Source organism: Trichosurus vulpecula, chromosome 4 (genome assembly GCF_011100635.1).
Source record: "Trichosurus vulpecula isolate mTriVul1 chromosome 4, mTriVul1.pri, whole genome shotgun sequence".
Lineage (NCBI taxonomy): Eukaryota > Metazoa > Chordata > Mammalia > Diprotodontia > Phalangeridae > Trichosurus > Trichosurus vulpecula.
In genome coordinates, this window is record NC_050576.1 from 213,830,523 (window position 1) to 213,858,068 (window position 27,546).

General features: G+C 37.4%; 1 protein-coding gene across 1 annotated transcript in view; it reads left to right on the top strand.

Annotated features, from left to right (window-relative positions):
* The first annotated feature begins 616 nt into the window (after positions 1-616).
* CCDC57 (coiled-coil domain containing 57) overlaps positions 617-27,546 on the top strand; it is a 312,170-nt gene continuing 285,240 nt past the window's right edge. The window contains exon 1 of the mRNA XM_036754111.1: positions 617-758. The gene's annotated coding sequence lies outside the window, so the exon portion shown is untranslated. The remainder of the gene's footprint in view (positions 759-27,546) is intronic.

Genomic DNA, 27,546 nt, shown 5'->3' on the forward strand with positions numbered 1-27,546 from the left:
CTGATTCATTTTTCTTCTCACCTAAATACATAGAATTATTCTTCAGTTTACAAAGGAACTGTCTTCAGGACTTGGAGGAAGAATACAGCGCTGTCAGGGGTGTGGGGCAATGCATAGAATACTGTAACCGGTCAGGATGGACCTGAGTTCAAATGTAGCCTCTTGTTGATGACCCTGGGCCAGTCACTTAATCCGTCTTAGTTTCTCCATCGGTAAAATGGGGAGAATAATAGCACGAACTCCTCTGGGTTGTTGTAAGCATGCAATTATATAGCTAAAACGAATTTTTACAAATATTATTTTATTCTCACAACAATCCGGGAAGGTAGGTGCAAGTATTATCCCTATTCCAAATTTATATCGATGCCATCGTCCTCATCGTCTTCATCCTCCTCATCCTCCTCTTCCTCCTCCTCATCTTCCTCCTCCTCATCTTCATCCTCCTCCTCCTCCTCCTCCTCCTCATCCAGGAGCGACTGTCCTTAAGGTCTCAGAAAGGAGCCATTATTTCCTAAGTGGTCAATGGGAAGGAATGCATGGGAAGGAGATGGGAGGCGCACCAGAGTTTCTGACAGAACCCGAAATTGAAGGACCAGTTTCCTGCCGGGAAGACTCTGACAGAGACACCCGAGAAGGCAGCGGTTGATGTGGTAGGTGAGGGGGAAGCGCGCGCAGTCCAGTTTCCATGGAAACGCGGCCTGGTCCCTAAGCCCGCCTGAACTGACGGTCGTCGCGGAGGAGCCCAGGTTTTGTTCCGAGTGAGTACCTCCAGGATTTGCGAGAAAAGGGGGTGACATTGGCCTCACGTTCTCCTTCTTGAGAACAGGGGCATACGAAGCCGCCCCGCCCCCAGGGGTGGGGGTGGGGGTGGGGGTCTGGGCTGAGGGTGGGCGCCGGTTGTGAACACTCTTCGAACGGGCTGGGGGTGGGGTGCGGCCTTGGTGGGTTGGAAAACTCTGGAGAGAGATTGTGGGGTACAGGACAGGGTCGCACTGGTAAGAAGCCCCTTCCCCGCCGGGCATCCCCGAGCACTGTTTATTGCGGAGCCTTAAAACGCAGCATCAGTGAGTGTTGTTATTAGCCTTTTGGTTTCTCCACCGAAAAGGTGACATTTTATTGCAAGGGGTTCTTAATCTTTGTTTATGCCATTGACCCTCTATGCCCCACTTTAGGGGACCTGGTGAAGCATTTATTGACCCCTTCTCACGGTAAAATTTTTAAATTCATAAAATAAAATGCGAAGTATTTATTGCAAAAGAAACCAATAATATTGTAATATATATATGTAAAATGAAATATATAGGATTACAAAGGAAGCTTGTCATATTGGAATGCAGTTGTCCATAATTTTTATATGAAATAAATAGGATTACAAAGGAACTCTATCAGTGAAATAGTTATTTTATGTAAAATAAAATAGAATTACAGAGGAAATCTATTAACATTGCAATGGTTATAATTTTTATATAAAATAAAATACGCAGAATCACAAAGGAAACCAGTTGTGTTGAAACGGCTATATAATTTTTATGTAAAATAAAATACATAGGATTACAAAGGATATTATATTGAAAGTTATCCGTATAATTTGATATAAAATAAGTAGGATTACAAAAGAAATCTATCAATGAAATTGTTATCTATAATTTTATGTAAAGTAAAATAGACATGATTACAAAGAAAATTGTATTGAAAGTTATCTACATAATTTTATGTAAAATAAAATACATAGATTTCAAAAGGAACCCTATCATTGACAGTTATTTACATATGATTTAATGTAAAATAAAAATGTAAGATTACGAAAGAAACCAATCATTGAAATATAATTATCTATATGTAATTTTATATCAAATTAATAAATCAATCAATAAACATCTACTATGTTTCAGGCACTGTACTACCATCTAAAGATAAAATACATAGGATTACACAGGAAACCAATGATATTGAAATAGTTACTTGTCTGCCTGTTTATCTAGTTTAGCTCCCAGACTAAAAACCCTGGTTTAACACCTTGTTGGAGGCCAGCAGTCAGTCAACAAGCATTTCAGTAATGCATTTAAATGCTTATTAACTGCATTTCATAGAAAATCTAGTCCATCTCCTTCCTTTGGCAGATGAGGAAACTAAGGCAAGAGGTATATGGAATAACTTTGGCCAAGATAGTATAGCAAGCAGCATACTTAAAATCTCTTTATATGGCAAATTAAACACATTATTTTCTTTTTATCCATTCTACATTTTATTTTGAATTTAACCAGAAAACTGAGCATTTCTGTATACACAAAACACAAACAGATGATTTTTTATGAAACTGAATCTTTCATGTTGCTTACTGAAAAAAAAAACCATGTGTACACAATATGATAAATTCCAAATCTTACTTTCAGAATTGTCTGCCTTTCTCCTACTTCATTACTAACCTAGAAAAAGGGGTTGGGGTGGGGGGGGAGGGGGAGGGCGGTGTGGTGGGGGGAAGAAAACAAAGACCTTTGTAACAAATATAGTTGAACAAAACAAATTTTGCTTGTCAGGCAGAGAATAAGACATGGAGACATGGCTGATCATTGTTAAATCTTTCAAAATTGTTTTTCTTCACTGTATTGTCATTATATGGATTGTTCTCTTGGTTCTCCTTGCTGAATTCACTTTGCATTAATTCATATTACCTAGGATTCTCAGAATCACTTTCATAATTTTTATAGCATAATAATATTCCATCACCTTAATATAGCACAATGTGTTTAGCTATACCTCATTTGATATGCACCTTCTTCATTTTTTAGTTCTTTTCCTTTCTTTTTATTCCTTTTAATCTCTTCAGAATCACAAAGTTTCTTTTACTTGTGACTCTTCCCTCCCCAGTGTTATTCTCCTTCTTGAAATCCTTTTATCTCAGCTTTGTTTTCCTTTTGAGTATGATGTTATCACCACTCTAAAACTGCTTGTGTGTGTGTGGTTCAATCTCCTTTGTCCATTTCAAGTTCATCTCAGACTCTTCTCACATACCCCAGTTAGGAGAAATAGCAAATTCTCTTGCTTCTATACTAGTATAGTCCTTTTACCCTCCCTTTTCTTTCCCCTCTTAAAACCCTCAGGACAAAATTAGTTCACTCTTAGGACCTCTGTTTTTCATATTTAACTCTATCAAAACCCTTTGAAGATAATCAGCTTCTGAAGAGACAATTTTTCTCTCCCTTCCAACCCATTGGAATGTTAGCACATCATCATCATTTCCCTTTCTAATTGCTCAAATAAATGTACTTTTCTAGGATTTTCTTTACTCTTGTGTTTGTATTTCAGAATTCCTACTTAGTTTTTGACTTTTCATCAGTAATGCTTGATTCGGTAATGCTGTATTCCATTAAAGGCCTATTTTATAGGATTATACTCACCTTTGCAGGGTAAATTACTCATGGTTGTAAACCTTAAAACTTTTGGTTTTTAGAATACTGTTCCAAGATCTCCTCTCATGTATATTAGAGACATCTTGTGTGATAGTGACTGTGGTTCCTTGCAACTTGAACTCATTATTTTTGTATGCATACTTTCAGTATTTTTTCTTTGACATGGAAGCTTTGAATTTTAGCTGTGGTATTCCTGGGACTTTTCACTTTGTTGGATTCTTTCTATTCACTCTTTGCCCTTTGCTTCTAGAACTGGATGAATTTCCTGATATATAGTGTCTAGGCACTTTTTAAAAAATCATGATTTTTCGGGGAGTCTAATGATTCTTAAATTGACCCTCTGAGACCTGTTTTCCAGGTCAATTGTTTTTTTTTTATAGCAGATACCCTACAGTTTCTTTTTTTTTTCCTCAATTTTTGATATTGTTCTAATACATTTTGTGCCTGAATCAATTGATTTGTTTGCCTCACCTTGAATTCCCTGTTTAAACATCCCACGTAGATAGACTACATTTATGTATCTTGGAACCAAGTTATGAAGGCTTTGAATGTCAAACAGAGGAGTTTGTATTTGATATTAAAGATAATTGGGAGCCACTTATTAATCAAGAGAATGACATAGACCAATGCTTTAGGAATATATGTGTAGTCTTTAGCCTTATTATCTGCATGGAGGATAAACTGGATAAGGAAGAGACAAGAGGAAGGGAGATGATTAAGAGACTTGCTATAGTCATGCAAGAAGCAATGAAACCTGAAATAGGGTGGTGGTCCTGTGAGTAGAGAGAAGAGGACAGAAGCAAGAGATATTGTGGAATTAGAATAGGCAAGATTTGGCAACTGATTTGGGATGAGGGACATTGAGGAGTTCAGCATAACTCTAAGGTTGCGAACCTGGGTGACTAGAAGACTGTGTCATCAAAAGAAATTGTGTCTTGACATACTCCTAGAAACGGTAGCTATAGCAATAGGATAAGAAAAATAAATTGAGGGAATTAAGAATAGGTGAATTATCATATCATCTATAAAAAGTGATGTTTGTCAGGAAAATGATAAGTGTTGGAGAAGATGTGGGAAAACTGGAGCATTAATGCATTGTTGGTGGAGTTGTGAACTGATCCAACCATTCTAGAGAGCAATTTGGAACTATACCAAAAGGGCTATAAAACTGTGCATACCCTTTGACCTAGCAATATCACTTCTAGGTCTGTATCCCAAAAAGATCATAAAAATGGGAGAAGGACCCACATGTACAAAAATATTTACAGCATCTCTTTTTGTGGTGGCCAAGAATTTGAAATTGAGGGGATGCCCATCAATTGGGGAATGGCAGAACTGATGGAGTATATGCTCTGGGAGCCCCCTTAAACTCTCCTTGAATCTTCCCACTTAATGAGGTTGGTTGCCTGAGGCCATAAGCCTTTCTTTAGCTCCAGGCCCAAATCTCTTGTAACACTAGCCTAGCCCCCCATTGCCTGTTACCTCCAGATTTGCCTCCTGCAGCTTCCCACCCTTGATCCCATCAAAATCCCATTTTCTTGATTCGTGGAGTCTGACCTCTAGTCACCCCAGTCCCATCAAGATCCTCCTTAGACTCCTCCTCAAGTCCCTCCTCAAACCCCAGAACCACCCCCTAGATCCCTCCCACAACCTTTCAGTGTATAAGATCCATCTTGCCTCCATGATGGCACTCAGATTCAATCTAGATCAGACTCAGTCTGAGTCAGATTGATCTGGCTCACTTGTCAGTATGAGTGTCACAAATGGTAAGATTTCTTAAGACAATACCCGATATGGCCAATCTTTAATAAACTTTATTTTTCTTTTTGGCTGTAAGAAGGCTTGGGTCGAATTCATTCGGCAGGACCTGGCGTGTCGGTAGTTTGGGGTCCCAAGCATCCCTAAACCTCAACAGAACAAGTTGTGGTATATGAATGTAATGGACTACTATTGCTCCATAAGAAATGATGAGCAGGCAGATTTCAGAAAAACCTGGAAAGACTTACATCAACTGATGCTGAGTGAAGTGAGCAGAACCAGGAGAACATTGTACACAGTAACGGCAACATTGTGCAATGACCAACTTTGATAGACTTAGCTCTTCTCAGCAGTGCAGTCATCTTTGACAGTTCCAAGACTAAAGATGGAAAATGCTATTCACATCCAGAGGAAGAACTATGGAGTCTGAATGCAGATTGAAGCATACCATTTTTTGTTTGTTTGTTTTTTCTTTCTTGTGGTTTCTCCCTATGGTTCTGATTTTTCTTTACAACATGACTAATGTGGAAATATATTTAATATGATTATACATGTATAGCCTATATCACATTACATGCCATCTTGGGGAGGGGGGAGAGGGGGGAGAGGAGGGAGGGGGGAAATTTAGGACTCAAAATCTTATAAAAGTGAATGTTGAAAACTAAAAATAAATTTAAAAGAAAGTGATGTTTGTTTGCTCTTTATGCTCATCACTGGGAAAACTAGAAAGCAGTTTGGTAGAATTCCATTTGTACCAACATTTCACACCATATAGTGCATTGAGCTCCAAATGGGAACATGACTTAGATATAACATCATAAATTGTGGTTGTTGTGTTTATCCTTCTTCTTGGAGAGGACCCGACATCAGGGAAATGATGACTGGACTTGCAGTGGACTTTGATTTGAGTGAAGGAGGGCTGTGCAGGGTCACCAGCCTCACTTTCTCTTCCTGAGCTATCTGGGTCCAGTGGCCAGATATTCATCGGGAGGACTGGAGGCAGCCCAGGATGTATTGGGAAACCCTGGCCTTTTTAGGCTAAGGTCATTTAGGGTTCTCACTCTGAGTGAGGTAACACCCATGCAGTGAATAGGCCTCTTTAAGAAGGCAATCAAGGGGTGGTCCCTTCAATAAAAAAAAAAAAAGTCAAATTAGGAGGAGAAGACCCTCAGGGTTCCTGGCCAAAAGAGAAACAGTTACTATTCAATACCTAACCATCACTCTGTGCTAGGAGGACAGGGACCTATTGTCCAATCTATGAGCTCTAGACTGAATTGGGTTTAAGGCTTGTCTTTGACAAAGAAATCTAGCCAGTAAACCCGAAGTTAAGGAGGCAGCTTTCAGCTATCCTAATGTACGGGTGAGGAGAGGAAAGGAGAGGAGAAACTATTCACAGGTTGTGTTTGTCCTTTGTTCTTGAAGAGGACCATGACATCAGGGAAATGACTTGCAGTTGACTTTGATTTGAGTGAGGGAGGGCTGTGCAAAGTCACAAGCCTCACTTTCTCCTCCAGACATCATAAATTAGAGGAATGGGGATCGAGATAATCGTATTTCACCTCATAATCATCACAGATTTTATGGCACATTTTTCCAAAAAAGTGGGGTGCAACCATTATGCGAGGCTTTTAATTAAATACTGTGCCAGTATTATTTGTCTTTTGGTTTCTGCCAGTCTTGCACCAACTTTCCACTCACTAAAAACTGTTTTTCCACAGCTGTTTCCATGCTGTTCAGGGAACACAATTACTTTCAGCTTGAAGCCCACAGAACAGTTTTTATATTTGCCCATAGTAAGAAAGAAATGCTTCGCACATTAGTGTGTCACTGGCAGATGAACTGTACAGGTTAACAGGTGTGGGAAGATGCAAGTCTTAGCATATCACATGACTTAGTCATGGGCAGCCTTGCCAGCCTGCCTGCTCCCCTGGCACCTATGGTTCTTCATTGGGTTGACTGACAATACTGTTAGTACCACAGTGCTCTAAACAAATCACTCAATTTGGCTTTTGGAAATATACTGACAGTGCACCGGTGCTGAGAATTCTAGGCTCCTGGCTTGCAATGCACAAGAGATAAATGCATGTCCACATGCCACTGTTGAATACATTGCTGCTCTGTTTACCTTTTAAGTGGCATGATGATTACTCAATGAAAGGTTATAAACCAATTTTTGGATTGAAAAAACAAGGTGGGATGATTATGCGGGTGGTGATGATTATATGTGGAATCCCGTACTTTTCACAGTATAGATAGGGGAAAAGTGATTAATGAGGCAAAGATCAAGATTATAGGAGATAAAATAGATAATTTTGCTTACATGTATTTGAAGAATTTTTTGTAGAAACAGTCATAGTAAAAATTAGAAGGAAAACAGTTAACTGGGAACAGGTCAAAACCTTCAGTTGTATCCACAGTTAAGAGGCATGATATGGATGATGGTCCATACTTAAAAGGAGTGAGAAGACACATGTAAGAAGAGAACCAGTAGAGTTCGGTGTCATAAAAACTCAGAGAGGGAGAGCATTCTGGAAGAGAGGATGGTCAGCAGTGTCAAATAATGCAGAGAAGTCAAGAATGAGGACAGAGAAAAGCCTGTTGAATTTAGTAATTAATAACTTTGAAAGTTTTAGCTGCATGATAAAGTCAGAAGCCAGATTGTAAATGACAAAAGGGAGTGAAGGAAGAGGAAGTAGAGGAAATGAGTATAAACAGCTTTTTCTAGTACTTTGCCTAGGTAAGAGAAGAAATATGTAGGACTATATCTTGAGCAGCTGGTAGGGTCAAGTTTTTTTCCTGTGTGTTTTGTTTTGTTTTAAGAATGGGAGAGACTAGGGCAGCTAGGTGGTGCAGTGAGTAGAGCACTGGCCCTGGAGTCAGGAGGACCCGAGTTCAAATTCAGCCTCAGACACTTGACATACTAGCTGTGCGACCTTGGGCAAGTCACTTAACCCTAACTGCCCTGCCTTCCCTGCTGGGGGGGGAGGGGACGACAAATAAATAAAATTTAAGAATGGGAGAGACTAAATATGTTTGAAGGCTGCAGGAAACGGGAGAGAGTGAAGATTGGAGAGAAAGGCAAGGGGGTGGTTTTACCCTTTTCTTCACTTATTTAGCAGAGTAACCAAACATCTGACTTTAATCTATTTCTGTATGATTTAGAATGGAAGGAATAGAAAGTTTGAGTTCTTTTCCTGTCTTTGTGCATACTATGTATCCACACACTGTGCTAAATGTAGAGTATTCTTAGGTTAAATAAATGGCAGTCTCTGCTCTCAAAGACCTTAAGTATTTCCATCATAACAGTGATAAAAGATAAATGTGATAGAGACAGAGGAAAGCTCTAAATTGGTGTAAGAATAGTGGAGGAGGGTGAGATAATTTTTTTTCTAGTGGGATCTGGGAATACTTTATGGAGTACAGCCATGACACCTGAGCTGGGGTGTGAAAGAAGAGAACGATTTCATGGAGTAGAAATCAGGAGGGAGAAGGATTATCCTGGGTAAGTGGACTGAGGCAGGAAGAAAGCTACTCTAGTTCCTTTTGGCTGGATCGTACAATGCGTAATGGGGAATACAGTGAAAATCATTTTCTCCTTTTTATATTTGTTTTTACTCCGCTATGAAACACCCCTGTATCAGTTCGTTTTATAAGGCAGTTTTTACAACTTTTGAAAAAATAATTGTGTATTCCTACCAAATGTATTGTTGTATATGTATGTATATGTTAAGATTGATTTGCTGGTAATATCTTGGTTCAGGGAATTGTTTTTTGAAGTAGTTACACTATTTTGCAATCAAAAAAGAGTGGGTAGGAAAAAATGGCAAGACATCACTAGGCCCTTTTTTTCTAGCTCTTTAAGGGTGTAACAGAGGTCTCTTCCAAAGATCGTCCTAAGTTTAGCCCATGTGCTATGTGTTAGGATTTTCAAAGGCTCTCAGGATAATGTCTTGCTGTATAGTTGTATAGTTCATCTGAATCTTCATGGCCCTGACTTTTAATTCCCAAGAAAGTACTTAGTATTTTGGAACTATATTTGTAGTAATCTAAACTCATTAAATATTTTTGAAATTAGTGCTAAGGCAGCTATCTTCATCCTAAGTGGTTGTTAGTTCTTTTAGAAGTAATAGAGCTTTTATTATTAGTGGCTAAGCTGAAAGCCAGATGCATGTGGAACAGCAGATAGTAAAAGGAGAGTTATAAAAAGAAGCTGTTGCCCTTTAATGCCATTCTGCAAAGGGAAGCAGACATAAATGTGTAGTGATTTTATTTTTCACATTTAGAACTCTGCTTTTTGCCAATTTTAGGACTTAAAAGTACTTACATTTTGTTAGTGCCTGTTTTAAAATACCAATAGAAGTTTAATTAACAAGTTTATTTTAAAAATCCCTCTCAGTAATTTTCTGTTAGTCAAATAGTAATGTAATTTTAGTGGAATACTTGTTACTTGGTGATCAGGCAAAAACCCTTTTAGATTTAGTCATTTTAGCGCACATTTTTATAGCACTTTAAGGTTTACATGATGCTTTCTCTTTTAAAAAAAATTTATTTAGGATTTTATTTTTCCCCAGTTACATGTAAAAACGATTTTTAATATTTGTTTTTACTACTTTGATTCCAAATTCTCTTCCTTCCTCCCTCCCCACTCCCCGCCCCCCATTGAGAAGGCAAGCAATTCGATATAGGTTATGCAAATATACTCATGCAGAACATTTCTATATTAGTCATATTGTGAAAGAAAACATAGTCCAAAAACAAACCCCTCAAGAAAAAAAAAAGTAAAAAATTTATGTTTCAATTTGTATTCAGACACCATCAGTTCTTTCTCTGGGGATGATTAGCATTTTTCATCGTAAGTCCTTCAAAGTTGTCTTGGATCATTGTCCTGCTGAGAATAGCTAAGTCATTCACAGCTGATCATCTTACAATATTGCTGTTTTACTTTGTACACAGTTCATTTCACTTTGCATCAGCTCAAGTAAGTCTTTTTAGGTTTTTCTGAGAGCATCCTGCTCATCATTTCTTACAGCATGATAGGGGGCCATCTCCAGTTGTCCTGATCTATATCTTGCCAGATGGCTCCAGAGGAAAAAATGAGGCTGGTGACCTTGCGCAGCCCAATTCACTTGCAAGTCATAGCATCATCATCCTGATGTCATGATATCCTTTTTGAAAATGAAGGACAAACAACAGCTTGTGAGTAGTCTGAGCTGCCCTACTCCAGTTGAGTAACTCAGGCCCTTCCGCCCCTCCCCTCCCCTCCCCTCTCCTCTCCTGTCCTCTCCTCTCCTCTTCCTTTTTTTTTTTTTTATCACTTTTGGGATACAGATCTAGTAGTAGTGGTATCGCTAGGTCAAAGGGTATGCAAGGGCATAGTTCCAAATTGCTCTACAGAGTGGTTGAATCAATTCACAACTCCACCAGCAGTGCATTAATGTCTCATTTTCCCCACATCCCCTCCAACATTTCTCATTTTCCATTCCTGTCCTAGGTATGAGGTAGTACCTCAGAATTATTTTCATTTGCATTTCTCCATTCAGTAGTGAGTTAGAGCATTTTTTTCATATGGCTATAGATAGCTTTGATTATTTCATCTGAAAACTGATCATATCTTTTGATTACTTATCAATTGGGGAATGGCTCTTATTTTTATAAATTTGACTCAGTTCTTTATATGTTTGAGAAATGAAGCTTTTATCAGAGAAATTTGCTTCAGAATTTTTTCATAGTTACTATTGCTAACTCTATTTCCCTCCATCCTATTTACTGCCCTGTTTTATTCTTTCTCTCCTTTTACCCTGTCTCTCCTCAAAAGTGTTTTGCTTCTGACTACCCCCTCCCCTAATCTGCCCTCCTTTCTATCACCTCCTTTTTCTTATCCCCTTCCCCTCCTACTTTTCCTGTAGGGTAAGTAAGATGGATTTCTCATTCTCTTCTTTTTTTTTGGAGGGGGGAAGGCAGGGCAGTTGGGGTTAAGTGACTTGCCCAAGGTCACATAGCTAGTAAGTGTGTCAAGTGTCTGAGGCCACATTTGAACTCAGGTCGTCCTGACTCCAGGGCTGGTGCTCTACTCACTGTGCCACCTAGCTGCCCCGTAAGATGGATTTCTGTTTTGAGTGTGTATCTTATTCCTTCTTTGAGCCAATTTTGATGAGAATAAGATTCACTCTCCCCCTTACCTCCCCCCTTCCCCTCTACTGTGTAAAAGCTTTTTCTTGCCTCTTTTATGTAAGATAATTTACCCTATTCTACCTCTCCCTTTCTCTTTCACTCAGTACATTCCTCTCATCCCTTAATTTTATTTTTTTAGATATCATCCCTTCATATTCAACTCACACCTCTGCCCTCTAGCTATATATATTCCTTCTAACTGGCCTAATAATGAGAAAGTTTTTATGAATTACAAATATCATCTTACCATATAGGAATGTAAACAGTTTAACCTTATTAAGTCCCTTGTGATTTCCCTTTCCTGTTTACCTTTTTATGCTTCTCTTGAGTTTTGTATTTGAAAGTCAGATTTTCTATTCAGCACTGGTCTCTTCATCAAGAATGCTTGAAAGTCCTCTATTTCATTGAATATCCACTTTTCCCCCTGAAGGATTAAACTCAGTTTTGCTAGGTAGGTGATTCTTGCTTGTAGTTCTAGCTTCTTTGCCCTTTGGAATACCATATTCCAAGCCCTCACATCCCTTAATGTAGACACTGTTCAATCTTATGTTATCCTGACTATGGCTCCTTGAATTGTTTCTTTCTGGCTCCTTATAATATTTTCTCTTTGACCTGGGAGCTCTGGGATTTGGCTTTAATATTCCTGGGAGTTTTAATTTTGGCCTCTCTTTTAGGAGGTGATTGGCAGATTCTTTCTATGTCTATTTTGCCTTGTGATTCGAGAATATCAGGGCAGGTTTCCTTGATACTTTCTTGAAAGATGATGGCAGGGTCTTTTTTTAGCTCATGGCTTTTATGTAGTCCAACAATTTTAAAATTATTTTTCCTGGCCCTATTTTCCAGGTGAATTGTTTTTCCAGTGAGATATTTCACAGTGTCTTCTGTTTTTTCATTCTTTTGGTTTTGTTTTATTGTTTCTTGATTTCTCATAAAGTCCTTAGTTTCCATTTGCTCAATTTTAATTTTTAAGAAATTCTTTTCTTCTTTCTCCTTTTCCATTTGGCCAGTTCTGCTTTTTAAGGCATTCTTCTCATTGGCCTTTTGTACCTCTTTTTACCTTTTGGCCTACTCTATTTTTTAGGCTGTTACTTTCTTCATTTTTTTTGGTGCATCTCCTTTGTCAAACTTTTGACTCATTTTTCATGATTTTCTTGCATCACTCTCATTTCTCTTCCCATTTTTCCTCTGCCTTTCTTGCTTGATTTTCAAAATCCTTTTTGAGCTCTTTCATATTTTTCTTGGAGGCTTTGGATCTAGGAGCTTTGATTTTGTTATCTTCTTCCGGTGTGTGTTTTGATCTTCTTTGTCACCATAGTAACTTTCTATGGTCATAATTTTTTCTGCTATTGGCTAATTTCCTCAGCCTATTACTTGATTTTTAACTGTTTGTTAAAGTAGGGCTCTGGTTCCAGGGTAGAGAACATACACTCCCAAGTTTTAGGTGTTTTGTGCAGGTATTTTCAGAGATACTTCAAGGGACTTTAAGTTTTCAGTTCTTCCAAGGTGCTGTGATCTAAGGAGAGGTGTTTACTACTCTCCTGGCCTGTGCTCTGGTCTGAGTGTGACCACAAGCACTCTTTTCTGCCCTGGAACTGTGATGAGGGTCTCTGCTCCACCATGGCTGCAAGCTCTGGTGTGTTTGTGTTCCTCCTCACCCTGGGACTGCCACCCAGGACTGCAACCTGGATCTGAGTGTGGGCAAAGCAACAGAGTCCTGTCTCAGTGTTAGTAAAGAGACCCCTGTAGTCTCCTTCTCACCAAGTTCAACCCCCTTACCTTCTGTGGGCTGAGAACTCCAGAAGCAGCTGCTGCCACTGTTGATTCGGTGGTCGCCAAGGTCTGCTCCTGATTTGCTGTGGCTGGGTCTGTGCTGACACAGCCTGTGTTAGACTGCTTCGCTCTCACCCAGGTACGACAGACCTTTTCTGCTGACCTTCTAAGTTGTCTTTGGCTGGAAAATTATTTCATCCCATCCTTTTGTGCATTCTGTTGCTCTAGGAATTGTTTTATGGTGTTATTTAAAGGTTCTCAGAGGGGTTTTGGGGAGAGCTCAGGCAAGTTACTGCCTTTTCTCTGCCATCTTGGCTCACCGCTTCCTATCCCCCCCATTGCTTTCGTTATAGCAGTTATTTTTGAGGTAGGTAGTGTGTTATTCCTGTTTTTACAGTTGGAGATCCACGCTTCAGAAAGGTTACACAATTTAATTCCCAAGAAAGTGCTTGGTGATTTGGAACCTTATTTGTGATACCTTGACAGCTAGTTAAGCATCAGAACTGGGAATATGAACTGATATCTTCTGACTTCATGGTCATTGCTCCTTACTTCATTTCATACTTTCTTTAGGTATATAGATAGTTCACAGGTAAATGGTAAATGATTCTTTTAATGATGATCAAAGTTCTTATTTATTTGAATAGAATGATTTTATTCCTTTCCTGTGGTGCGTGTTGTAAAGTGATATTGATTCGTTAGTGCTGCTGGGTTCATATGCATTGTGTGACTCCTATTTCAGAGGCAAACTTTATTTGCTAAGAAAATCAGAATGTTTGTAAATGTTTCTTAACTTCTTTGAGTTTCCATTTCTACCTTTTAAATTGCCAGAGGTTCTCCATTGTCCTACTTTGCTGTTTGTCACATTGTGAATCTAATGGGAGTGAGTAAACCATGTTCCAGGTTACCAAGTTAAGTCTCTGCCATCCCTTTGCACTCTTCACTTTTATAGCGTTGTAAGTAGATTTATTTTCTTTCCTTCTTCACTAATTATGAGGTAGAAGAAGAAGGATAATTTGAGTTTTCTCTATTTTAGTCAACCTTCAGTATGACCTTTTACTTACAAGAGTAGTTGTAACTCTCTTTACTTCTCATTATGGTTCCTGAGAGGGATAGGATAACCACTAACTGGATGCTTCCTTTAACTTAGTTATACCATTCCTTTGATCTGTCATTTCTTTGACATAACAAGCTTCATAACTAGCCTGAACTATTCTCAGTAATTCCTTTGGAAGTAAACATTTATTAAGCTATTACTATGTGCCAATCTTTGTGCTAAGCACTAGAGGTAGAAAGAAAGGGAAAAAGAATCTTCGCTCTCACGGAGCTTCCAGTCTAATGGGAGAGACAACAGGAAAGTAACTATGCACAAACAAGCTATATATTGGACAAATTGGAAGTAGTCGAGAGAAGAGAGATAATAGAATTAAGAAGGAATTGGAAAGGCTTCCTGTAGACAGTTGTATTTTAGGTAGGACTTGAAGGAAGTCTCCATCCAGGAGATGGAGATGAGGAGGGAGAGCATTCTATGTATGAGGGATAGCCAGTGGAAATGCCTAGAATCAGGAGATAGAGTATCTTGTTTGAGGAACAGCAAGGAGATATGTCATTAAATTGCAGAGTATGTGGCAAAGTGTAGGTTGTAAGAAGACTGGAATGGGGTGGGGCAGCAGGTTATACACAGCTTTGAATGCCAGACAGTATCATGTGACCAAAGGAAGGATGCTCAATAAATTTTAATTGACATATTGGATTTAGATTGATGAACATTGAGGTTCTTAAGGTTATCTATATATGGTTCATCTTTAAGCTGGGGCCTCTTCTGCTTATAAGTTGAGTATGAAATTTTGAGAGCCTTAAATAGTCTATAAACCTGCAAAAACCATGGTGACCAAGGACAGTTGTTTTCATCTCTGGAAAACAAAACTCAATTTTTGCCAAGCTTGTCTAATTGATTTTCAGACTCCTCATTAAGCCTCACAGCATTACCCATTACATAGGAATGCATTAGGAACCAATCTTTTTACATACATACATAAATATATATGTATATGTATGAATATACATATATATGTTTGTATATATGTGTATGTATGTTGTGTGTGTATACATATTTTTCTAGATGGGAATTTTTAGAAATAATTTTTATTATGAATTTAACTTTAGAGACAAAAAGAACTTACTGAGCTTTAAGTGCAAAATAAGATAAAAACATAATGTTATTGGCTTATCAGTAAAATAACTTTTTTTCAGCGATTATTCAGTTTTTTCATTTGTGAAACATAAAAATTGTGCATAAGTAGAAAGAACAGGTGATGATAATTGATAGGTATATAGTTTTTATGATTTACACAATGTTTTACATATCTCACTTAATTCTGAAAACAATTCTTTAAGTAGGTAGTACTATATCCTAATTTTTAAAATAATATTTTATTTCCCCCCCCAATTACATATAAAAACAGTTTTAAACATTTTTTAAAAAAAGTTTGGAGCTCCAGATTCTATCCCTCCCTCATTCTCCACTCCCTCCCCTGAGACAGTAAGCAATCCGATATAGGTTAAATGAGTACAATCATGTAAAAATTTTCTGTATTAGTCATTTTGCACAAAAGGACCCTAAAAAGAAGAGAGAAAGAAAGAAAATGAAAAAAATGGTATACTTAAGTTTGTAGTCAGACAATTTCAGTTCTTTCTCTGGAGGTAGATAACATTTTTCATCATGAGTCCTTGGGGATTGTCTGTTGTATTGCTGAGAATAGCTAAATCATTCACATTTCTTCATCATATAATGTTGCTGTTATTGTGTACAATGTTCTCCTGCTTCTGCTCACTTCATTTTGTATCAGTTCATGTAAGTCTTTACAGGTTTTTCTGAAATGAACCTGCTTGTCATTTCTTATAGCACAACAATATTCCGTTACAGTCATATACTACAACTTGTTCAGCCATTGCCCAATTGATGGGCCTCCCCTTGACTTCCAATTCTTAGCCATCACAAAAAGAGCTGCTATAAATATTTTTGTACAAATAGATTTTTTTTTCTATTTTTAAACATCTCTGTGGGATACAGACCTAGTAGAGGTATTGCTGGATCAAAGGGTATTCACAGTTTTATAGCCCTTTGGGTGTCGTTCCAAATTGCTCTCTAGAATGGACCAGTTCACAATTCCACCAATAGTGCATTAAGGTCCTAGTTTTCCCACATCCCCTCCAGCATTTATCATTTTCCTTTTTTGTCATATTAGCCAATCTGATAGGTGGGAGGTGGTACCTCAGAGTTGTTTTATACATTTCTCTAATCAATATTTACTTAGAGCATTTTTTTTTCGTATGATTACAGATGGGTTTGATTTCTTTGTCTGAAAACTGCCTGTTCATATCCTTTGACCATTTATCAATTGGGAAATGACTCATGTTGTTATAAATTTAACTTAGTTCTCTATATATATGAGAAATGAGGCCCTTATCAGAGATACTTGCTGTAAATTCTTTCTCCCAGTTTTCTGCTTTCCTTCCAATTTTGGCTCCATTGTTTTATTTGTACAAAATTGTTAATTTTATATAATCAAATTTATCCGTTTTACATTTCATGATGCTCTCTGTATCTTTTTTAGTCCTAAATTCTTCCCCTATCCATAGATCTGACAGGTAAACTATTCCATGCTTTCCTAATTTGCTTATGGTATCACCCTTTATGTGTAAATCACATATCCATTTTGATCTTATCTTGGTATATGGTGTGAGATGTTGATTCTATACCTAGTTTCTGCCAAACTGTTTTCCAGTTTTCCCAGCAGTTTTTGTGAAATAATGAGTTTTTGTCCCAACTGCTGGGGTCTTTGGGTTTATCAAACACTGGATTACTTGGATCATTTACTACTGAGTCTTGTACACTTAATAGATTCCACTGATCCACCACTCAATTTCTTATAGTTTGAGATCTGTTATGGCTAGGCCACTTTCCTTCAAGTTTTTTTCATTGATTTCATTGATAATCTTGACCTTTTGTTCTTCCAGATGAATTTTGTTATTATTTTTCTAGCTCTATAAAATAATTTTTTGGTAGTTTGATTGGTATGGCACTGAATAAGTAGATTCATTTAGGTTGAATTGTCATTTTTTATTATATTGGTTCAGCCTATTCAACAGTATCCTAATTTTAAAGATAAGGAAACTGCGTCAGAGAGAAGTATTTAACTTCTTGTTAGTGACTTGCTCAAAGTCACACAGCTGGTGTGTGGCAGGACAGAGTGGCAGTGTGGTATAATGAAAAGAGCCCTGGGCTTGGAGTCAGCAGAGATTCTGTTTTGAATACTGACTCTGACACTTACTGTCTTTGTGTCTGGAGTCTTAACCTCTCTGAGCCACAGTTTTCTCATCTTTAAAGTAGGAGTAATGGTAGCTGTAGTAAATAATGATATCTGTAGAGATTGGCCTCACTGGGTTGTTGTGGGGATCAAATGAGATAATGTACATAAAATACTTTGCAAAGTTTAAAGTGCTAACATAAATACCAATTTATAACAATTGGCAAGGAATTATGAAAACTAGGCATTTTGATTCAAAATTCATTGCTCTTTACCACAACAGAGTCCAGAAAGCTGCCTCCTAAACCCAGGTTTTTATTCACTATATTCTTTTGTAGCTGATTAAAGTGATTTGTTAACTTCTCCTAAGAAGAACTCCTTTTTTTTTTTTTAAATTTGCAAAGAAACTCCAGCTCTTGTTCCTCTTGGGCAAGGATATTATTTAGTGACACTTATTATATGACAGCTACATGGAGAGAAATGAATCTAGAAATCTTAATTGTCTTATATGTAAAGTCCTTTAATCTCAGCCTGTGGGACTTCAGGCATAATCCTTTGCATACCAAGATTACTAAGGGTAGATTCTCAGCTCTGTGAGCCCAGGTATAAACTGTAAAGATGAGTCAACAAGCCAGGGATCATGGTCTGAATTTGCCTCAGATTATACAAGTTCCTTAGAGCTAATGATGTTTACCTTCATAGTTATGATTTTTGTTGTTGTTTTATTTTTATACATGTCATGAAATCTGATATAAACTAATTTTCTAAATAGATTAAAAGTAAGTTTATCCAACATTATTCTTTATTAGCTGACACACACATATACATGCACACACACACACATATATATATATATGTGTCATATATACATATATAATGACATATATAGTAGTGGTATTTCAGATTCAGTTGAGATTTTATATATATATTTTGAAAAACATTCTATATTGTACAAATATAGGGTGGGATATAATACTGTGACTTAAAGATACTGCAAGATCCTGAGGTACAACACAAATACAATGCCATGGACAGTTATTAAGTGCTATGTGCCAGGACCTGTGCTAAGGACTGGAGATACAAATAAGAAAAAGACAATCCTTTTCTCCATGGATCTTACAGTCTAATGGGGGAAGACACCACATGAAAGAAAGCTGACATGTGATTTCTGAATTATCAAAAGAAGATTAAAATGTCTTCATTTTAGTTTCAGTGTTATAGATTTTACTATATTCTTATTTTCTGAAAATTATAAATTTTGAGATGGTAAGCTTAATCAAAATACTTGATAATTGTATTAACTAGAATACTTAATTTGAAGTATTCTAAATAAAAGAATTTACTACATGCTGCAATAATTGGAATAGAAATCTCAAAGTAATCTGTCAAAGGTTCAGAAGTATGGTGAATTATTGCCAAAACAAGATAGATTTTTAGTTCTGCAAGCTGGCTAACTAGTGATTGTGAAAAGATTCCATTTGTTGAATTTTTAGGAATGTGTGGAAATGTTAGGAAAGTTATAATGAACCTTAGAGGCTATCTGGTACAACTGTATCATTTTATAGATAGTTTGAGACCCAGAGAAGTTATGTGACTTGCACAAGGTTACACAGTAATAAATAGAGGTGGAATTTTAACTCTGATTGCTTTACTTGGAGATTCCTTGATTTTCACTATCGTTAGTTAAACTGTGATTAAATGAAGTTCTCAGAGGATTCAGTCAATTACTAAGTACTTAAAATATTCAAAAGTGTGTCCAGCACAATCCTAGGCACCAAAGGGGGAATTAAGGGTTATTAAATTTTTCTCTTAGCTCACTGAGGGCTTAGTAGAATTCCATGAGCCGATGCCTCCAACCTCTGTTTAATGGTTTTTAAGATGAATTAATATACTTTTCTTGGCTTAGCAAATAAAATGTGTTATAAATAATTTAATTTCTCTTTGAGTTTCTTCTAGTGGCCTAGGATCATTATTCTGAACATGAGTTATCATTCCATAGTGTCATCCTAACCAGGAAAATGATTCATCTGAACTCAGGCAGGGGTGTGTGTGCAGAAATAGTGACTACTACTGCCAAGCCTCACACAACTACCATGCTAATTCACTTCTCTCGTGGACTATTATAATAGACTCTTTTTTGGTCTTCCTGCCTCTAGTCTCTATCTCTCCAGTTCATCCTCCACACATCCTCTAAAGTGATTTTCCTAAAGAGCCAGTCTGACTCCATCATTTCCCTACTTAGTAAACTTCTAGTGGTTCCTTATACTTCTAGGATCAAATATAAATTCCCCTGTTTGGCATTCAAATCCCTTTATGACCTGGCCCCAAACTACCCTTCCAGCCTTTTTACTCCTCTTCTTTCTTACTGTTCCTCACATAAAACACACTATCTCATGGTACCTGCCTTGACTTCCCCAACCTGGAATGTACCACCACCTTTCACTTCTTAGAATCCCTTCTACTTGAAGCCTTTCCTGATCTCCCCAGCTAATAGGTATCTCCTCCTCCTCAGTTCCAGTGTCCCACCCCTGTGCACTTCTCCCATTCCCATTACTTTGTATTTATATGGTAATGTATATGTATATGCTACTTTCTTAGAATGGAAGCTTCTTGATGGCAGGTACTGTTTAATTTTTATGCTTAACACATAGTAGGCACTTAAGTAAAGTTTATTGATTGATAAATCCTCAATGGAAGGAAAGCCATATGAAATGTCTTCATGGAAGAGTGATGTGTTGCAGGAACCTAATGTTAATAGGTGACTTTTTTGTATGTTTCTGTATGTTTTTCCTTGGGAAGGTTCAATCGTGCTTCAAGCTGACTGAAGTCTTGGGTATAGAGAACACAGAAGGTTTTATAGTGATAAATCTGTTAAAAAGTCTTTGACAGTGTGCCTTTGATAACATCTTCTGAAGCCTTCTCTATTTTCTGGGGTGTGTCTGTGTCAGAGGTGAAGGGACCTTAACATACAGTAGTTTAGATACAGGAGGATGTTCTGTGTCTGGGCTATATGACTACATCATCTGCTTTGTTAGCCTGCAAAAGTAGCACAACAGAAATAGTCAGCTAAGTAGAAAAACTTGAATCCACAGTGACAAATCTCACCAAAAAACAGGAGAGTAACTAATTGAGAATGCAAATACATGGAAGTGAAGGATAACCTGGAAGAAGAGAAGCAAAAAGCAATAACATTAAAGGAAAGCGTGGTTGATATATCAGCAAAACCTTGATCTCAAAGACAGGATATGTAGAAAATAGTTAAGAATTACCAGCCTATGAGAAGAACATAGCAAGTAAAAAAATCAGAACACCAAAACTCAAGATATCATATAGGAAAACTTCCCTAGAACTTCTGAACATAGAAAGCAAAGTGCTAATCAAAATAATACGTGGACCACTTCCAGAAAAAAATACTGTGCTACAAATTGAATTTAACGGTTCTATTGAGAAACAACAAATTCTACAAGCGAACAGGAGAAAGGCCTTCAAATATAAAAGAAAGAAAATTCAAAAAACACAAGACTATTCTACACTTAATAGAAACTATGAGAGAATGTTCCAAAGAACAATTTAGCTCAAGATGCAGCCCAAGGTGACCTACCCTGAAAATCTGAGCCTAAACACAAATGAAAATAAAGATGGATGTGAGAAGACTTCCATGTCATGTGAGCAGCAAGGTGGAAAACTAGGCATTTTCTTTGATCCCCACGACCTCTCAAACTTCTCCAAAATAGAACTTAGCCACTAAAGATAAAGCAACTTTAGCTGTTTCCATGGTCTAGGACACTAAGAAGCTAAAAAAGATTTAAAAAAAACCCCACAAAACTGTTGAACTGATTGTTGTTCACTGACCTTGAGCTTACCCAATTCCCCGCCCCCTCCCCTCCACCTCCCACACTACCCCCAGCAAGGCTGTGCTTAAAGACCTAAAGACAGGATACCGATTTACCACAAAATCCGTGTCAATGCCCTAGTCTCCCCCTCCCTCTCTCTTTCTTCTGCCTGAAAAGTAAGGCTCCAGGCTTTGGAAATTTACTCTGGTTGTGATAGCCAGCCATAGCTCAGACATCCAGGCAGCCATAGCCCCTCAGGAGCAAAAGTCTGCTGGAACTCCAACTCTGTAGCACCAGTGCTGAAAAGCTTTGAACTACTGGTTCTGGTGCAGACAACTATAGTATCAGTAGACCTGGAGCCAGACCAATAACCCCTTAATGTCCACAGAACTGGTGCTGGGGCACACAGCTCTGAGCTTCCAGTCCTGGGGCAAAGAACTAAGACGTAGAGGGAGTGGGTCAGGACACTGTGTGTGTGTGTGTGTGTGTGTGTGTGTGTGTGTGTGTGTGTGTGTTTTGGGGTGGGGGTAGGGTTGAATAGCATTCCATCAAACCTGAGGGAAAGGGAACTAGTTCTGGAACTAGTTCTGATCACCCAAAAGGCAATTGAGGTAGAGATCTAGGCTGGTGAAAAGTGAATTGCTCAGTTTGGGAGGCTGAGAACTTCCAGATCCAGGCCCCAAAGAAACCACAATTAGAGAGGCAGGAGTCAGAAAGTGAACAATAAGGAAAATGGATGGGTTGGGGGAAGACAGAATTACCAAAGAATTTAGGAAGAACACTGAAAGACCTTGAACATTAGTATATAATCAACAGGAAAAACAGTAGCAACAGAGGGAAATATGACTTCTAGATACAGTAAACAAATTCAGGCATCTATGAGTAAATGTTGTAAAGGAAAGGAAAATGATCCTACACTTGGTGAGACAGAGAACCCTGTGGAGAATGTGGAACTGCAACATGCTGTGCCTGAGTGGTTCAAAAGAGAAATGAGATGTATGAGAATAGAATTTAAGTTCCACAGAGCAAAAATAATGTACAGAATAGAAAAACTGGAACCTGCAATGGCAAGCCTCACCAAAAAAACAAAAGAGAGAATAGCGAGCATATTTTCTTTTAATGTTATTGGTTTTTGCTTCTCCCAGATTATCCTTCAAAGAAAATATGCTTACTGTGCAAGCAAAACGTTTTGACTATTATAAATAGAACCTATGAAGGAAGATGCTATCTGCATCCAGAGAAAGAACTGATAAGTAGAAGTATGTATAGTATGGATTTACACACACACACACACACACACACACACACACACACACACATATGCCTACGTATTTGTGTTAATAGTAGCCATCTGCGGGGGAGGGAAAAAATTTACATGATAAACTTTATTACATATTAGAAAGAAAAAGCCAGTTGTAGATAATAGATTTGCAGTTTCATGTGCAAAAGAACAACAAATTAACAGCAACTAAATGATAAAACAAATGTACTTGGATGACAATACAAGAAGCAAAAACATTAGATTGACTGGGATATCAAAAGATACTAAAAAAAAAAGATTTGTTATGTATTTCCTGCCCATCCCCCCCCCCAAAAAAAAAGAATTCTGAAGGGAAGATATAGTCAAGCTCTGGGGATTTGACCTGTCAGTGGAGGTGAAAGTTGGAATAAGAATCCTCAAAAAATGGTTTGTACTATTATTCATACTATACTATTTTTAGAACCTGCAGTCAAAGAACTTACATTCTATCAGGAGCTATAGTATGAATAACAGCATAATGTTTCCATTTTCTCTTTATACTTAAGTGCCCAGTAGAATACTTGGCACAATTTTACTGTTCAATAAATATTTGTTAAATGGAGGTAAAAAAGAAAATGTGAATTAGTCTCAGTCTCCCCCCCACCCCCCAAAAAAAGAATTCCTAGAAGAGTTCAAAAAGGATTTAAAAAATCAAATAAGAGAGGTAGATGGAAAATTTGGAAAAGAAATGGGAGTGATGCAAGAAAATCATGAAAAAAGTCAACAGCTTGGCAAAGGAGGCACAAAAAAATACTGAAGAAAATAATATCTTAAAAAACAGAAAAGGCCAAAGGGTTAAAAGAGACACAAAAATCCAGTGGAGAGAACTCCTTAAAAAGCAGAATTGGCCAAATGGGAAAAGAGGTACAAAATTCACTGAAGAAAATAATTCCTTAAAATCAGAATTGGGCAAGTGGAATCTAATGACTCCATGAGAAATCAAGAAAAAAATCAGAAAAATGAAAAAGAATGTGAAACATATCTCATTGGAAAAGCAACTGACTTGGAAGACAGATTTAGGCAAGATAATTTAAGCATTATTGGACTACCTGAAAGCCATGGTAAAAAAAAAATCTAGACGTCATATTTCAAGAAATTATTAATAAAAATGGCTCTGATATCCTGAAATCAGAGTGTGAAATAGAAACTGAAAGAATCCACTGATTACCTCCTTAAAGAGTTCCCAAAATTAAAACTTCCAGAAATATTATAGCCAAATTCCAGAGCTCCAAGGTCAAGGAGAAAATATTGCAAACAGCTAGAAAAAAGCAATTCAAATATCATGGAGCCACAGTCAGGATCACATAAGATTTGGCAGCTTCAACATAAAAGGCTTGGGAGACTTAGAATATAATATTCCAGAAGGCAAAGGAGCTAGAATTACATCCAAGAATCACCTACCTAGCAAAACTGAGTATAATCCTTCAGGGGAAAAAATGGATATTTAATGAAATAGAAGACTTTCAAGCATTCCTGAGGAAAAGACGAGCTGAATACAAAATTTGACTTTCAAATTCAAAGCTTAAGAGAAGCATAAAAAGGTAAACAGGAAAGATAAATCATAAGGGATTCAATAAGGTTAAACTGCTTACATTCCCACATGGGAAAATGATACCTGTAAGTTCTAAAAACTTTCTCATTTTTAGGGCAGTTAGAAGGAATATGCATAGGCAGAGGGCACAGGTGTGAACTGTGATGGCAAGATATTGAAAAAATATAAAATTAAGGGGTTAAAAAGAGGTGCAGCGGGAGATGGGGGAAGGGAGAAGTCAAATGGAGTAAATTATCTCACATAAAAGAAGCAAGGAAAAGCTCTTACAGTGGAAGGGAAGAAAGGAGAGTGGCAGGCAACATTTGAACTTTACTCTTAATAGAATTGGCTCAAAGAGGGAATAACATACACACTCAGTTGGGTATAGAAATCTATCTCACCCTGCAGGGAGGTAGGAGAGAGGGGGGATAAGAGAAAGGGGAGGGCTGATAGACGGAAGAGCAGATTTGGGGAGGTGGTGGTCAGAAGCAAAATTCGAGGAGGGTGGAACAAGGTGAAAGAGAGAGAAAGATGAATAGGAAAAATAGGATAGAGGAAAATACACAGTAATCATTACTGTGAAGAAAATTTTACAGCAAGTTTTTTTCATAAAGGCTTCATTTCTCAAATATATAGAGAACTGAGTCAAATTTATAAGAATACAAGTCATTCCTTAATTTATAAATGGTCAAAGGATATCAAAAGGTAGTTTCCAGATGATGTAATCAAAGCTATGTAAAGTCATACAAAAAAACTCACTCATAGAGAAATACAAATTAAAGCACAGTACTACCTGATACTTATCAGATTGGCTGATATGACCAAAAGGAAAAATACTAACTCTTCAAATTAATCTGTCAATACATATCTGCATAGTCCAGTAAAAAAAAAAAAAACATCCCCACATTAGCCATATCTGAATATGTTTCTTTTTGCAGGAAGTTTGTGACTTGTTCATCTTTATTTATTTAGACTTCTGGTTTGCCATTGCATAAATCAGAGTTCTAAATCCTTTCAAAGATAGGTGACAATAACTTCAGCAAAGTAGCAAGATTTAAAATAAATCCACAAAAATATCAACATTTCTGTATACTACCAACGAAACCCAGGAGAAAGAGATCATTGGTTATGGAGAAAGCACTTTCAGTTGAGTGATGAGGTTGGAAGCCAGATCACAGTTAGTTTTTTTTTTATTCTAATTTTTTTTATTTAATATATTTAGTTTTCAGCATTGATTTACACAAGAGTTTGAATTACAAATTTTCTCCCCATTTCTACCCTCCCCCTCACTCCAAGATGGCATATATTCTGGTTGCCCTGTTCCCCACTTAGCCCTCCCTTCTGTCACCTCACTCCCCTCCCATCCCCTTTTCCCTTCCTTTCTTGTAGGGCAGGATAAATTTCTATGCCCCATTACCTGTGTATCTTATTTTCTAGTTGCATGCAAAAACTTTTTTTTTTTGTTTTTGAACATCTGTTTTTAAAACTTTCAGTTCCAAATTCTCTCCCCTCTTCCCTTCTCACCCACCCTCCCTAAGAAGTCAAGCAATTCAACATAGGCCACATGCGTATCATTATGTATAACCCTTCCACAATACTCATGTTGTGAAAGACTAACTATATTTTGCTCCTTCCTAACCAATCCCCCTTCATTGAATTTTCTCCCTTGACCCTGTCCCCTTTCGAAAGTGTTTGTTTTTGATTACCTCCACCCCCATCTGCCCTCCCTTCTATCATCTCCCCTTTTTTTTATCTTCTTCCTCCTTTTTCCCTGTAGGGTAAGTTACTCAATTGAGTATGTATGGTATTCCCTCCTCAGGTCAAATCTGATGAGAGCAAGATTCAGTCATTCCCCCTCACCTGCCTTCTCTTCTCTTCCTACAGAATTGCTTTTTCTTGCCACTTTTATGCAAGATAATTTACCGCATTCTATCTCTCCCTATCTCTTTCTCTCAATATATTCCTCTCTTATCCCTTAATTTGATTTTATTTCTTTAAGATATCTTCCCTTCATCTTCAACTCACTCTGTGCCCGCTCTCTCTCTCTCTCTCTCTCTCTCTCTCTCTATATATATATATATATATATATATATATACACACATACATACATATATACACACTCACATATATATACATAAACATATATATATATATATTTATATATGCATATTCCGTTCAGCTACGCTAATACTGAGGTCTCATGAATCATACACATCATCTTTCCATGTAGGAATGTCAACAAAAGAGTTCAACTTTAGTAAGTCCCTTGCAATTTCTGTTTCTTGATCACCTTTTCATGCTTCTTTTGATTCTCGTGTTTGAAAGTCAAATTTTCTATTCAGCTCTGGTCTTTTCACTGAGAAAGCTTGAAAGTCCTCTATTTTATTGAAAATCCATATTTTGCCTTGGAGCATGATACTCAGTTTTGCTGGGTAGGTGATTCTAGGTTTTAATCCTAGCTCCATTGACCTCCGGAATATCATATTCCAAGCCTTTCGATCTCTTAACGTAGAAGGTGCTAGATCTTAGGTTATTCTGATTGTGTTTCCACAATATTCAAATTGTTTCTTTCTGGCTGCTTGAAGTATTTTCTCCTTGATCTGGGAGCTCTGGAATTTGGCGACAATATTCCTAGGAGATTTCTTTTTGGGATCTATTTGAGGAGGCAATCGGTGGATTCTTTCAATTTCTATTTTACCCTCTGGCTCTAGAATATGAGGGCAGTTCTCCTTGATAATTTCTTGAAAGATGATATCTAGGCTCTTTTTTTGATCATGGCTTTCAGGTAGTCCACTAATTTTTAAATTATCTCTCCTGGATCTATTTTCCAGGTCAGTTGTTTTTCCAATGAGATATTTTACATTGTCTTCCATTTTTTCATTCCTTTGGTTCTGTTTTATAATATCTTGATTTCTCATCAAGTCACTAGCTTCCACTTGCTCCAATCTCATTTTTAAGGTAGTATTTTCTTCAGTGGTCTTTTGGACCTCCTTTTCCATTTGGCTAATTCTGCCTTTCAAGGCATTCTTCTCCTCATTGGCTTTTTGGAGCTCTTTTGCCATTTGAGTCAGTCTATTTTTTAAAGTGTTGTTTTCTTCAGTGTATTTTTCAGTATTTTTTTTGGGTCTCCTTTAGCAAGTCATTGACTAACTGTTTTTCATGGTTTTCTTGCATCACTCTCATTTCTCTTCCCAATTTTTCCTCTACTTCTCTAACTTGCTTTTCCAAATTCTTTTTTGAGCTCTTCCGTGGCCTGAGACCAGTTCATGTTTTTCTTGGAGGCTTTTGTTGTAGGCTCTTTTACTTTGTTGACTTCTTCTGGCTATATGTTTTGGTCTTCTTTGTCACCAAAGAAAGATTCCAAAGTCTGAGACTGAATCTGGGTGCGTTTTCACTGCCTGGCCATATTTCCAGCCAGCTAACTTGACCCTTGAGTTTTTCAGTGGGGTGTGACTGCTTGTA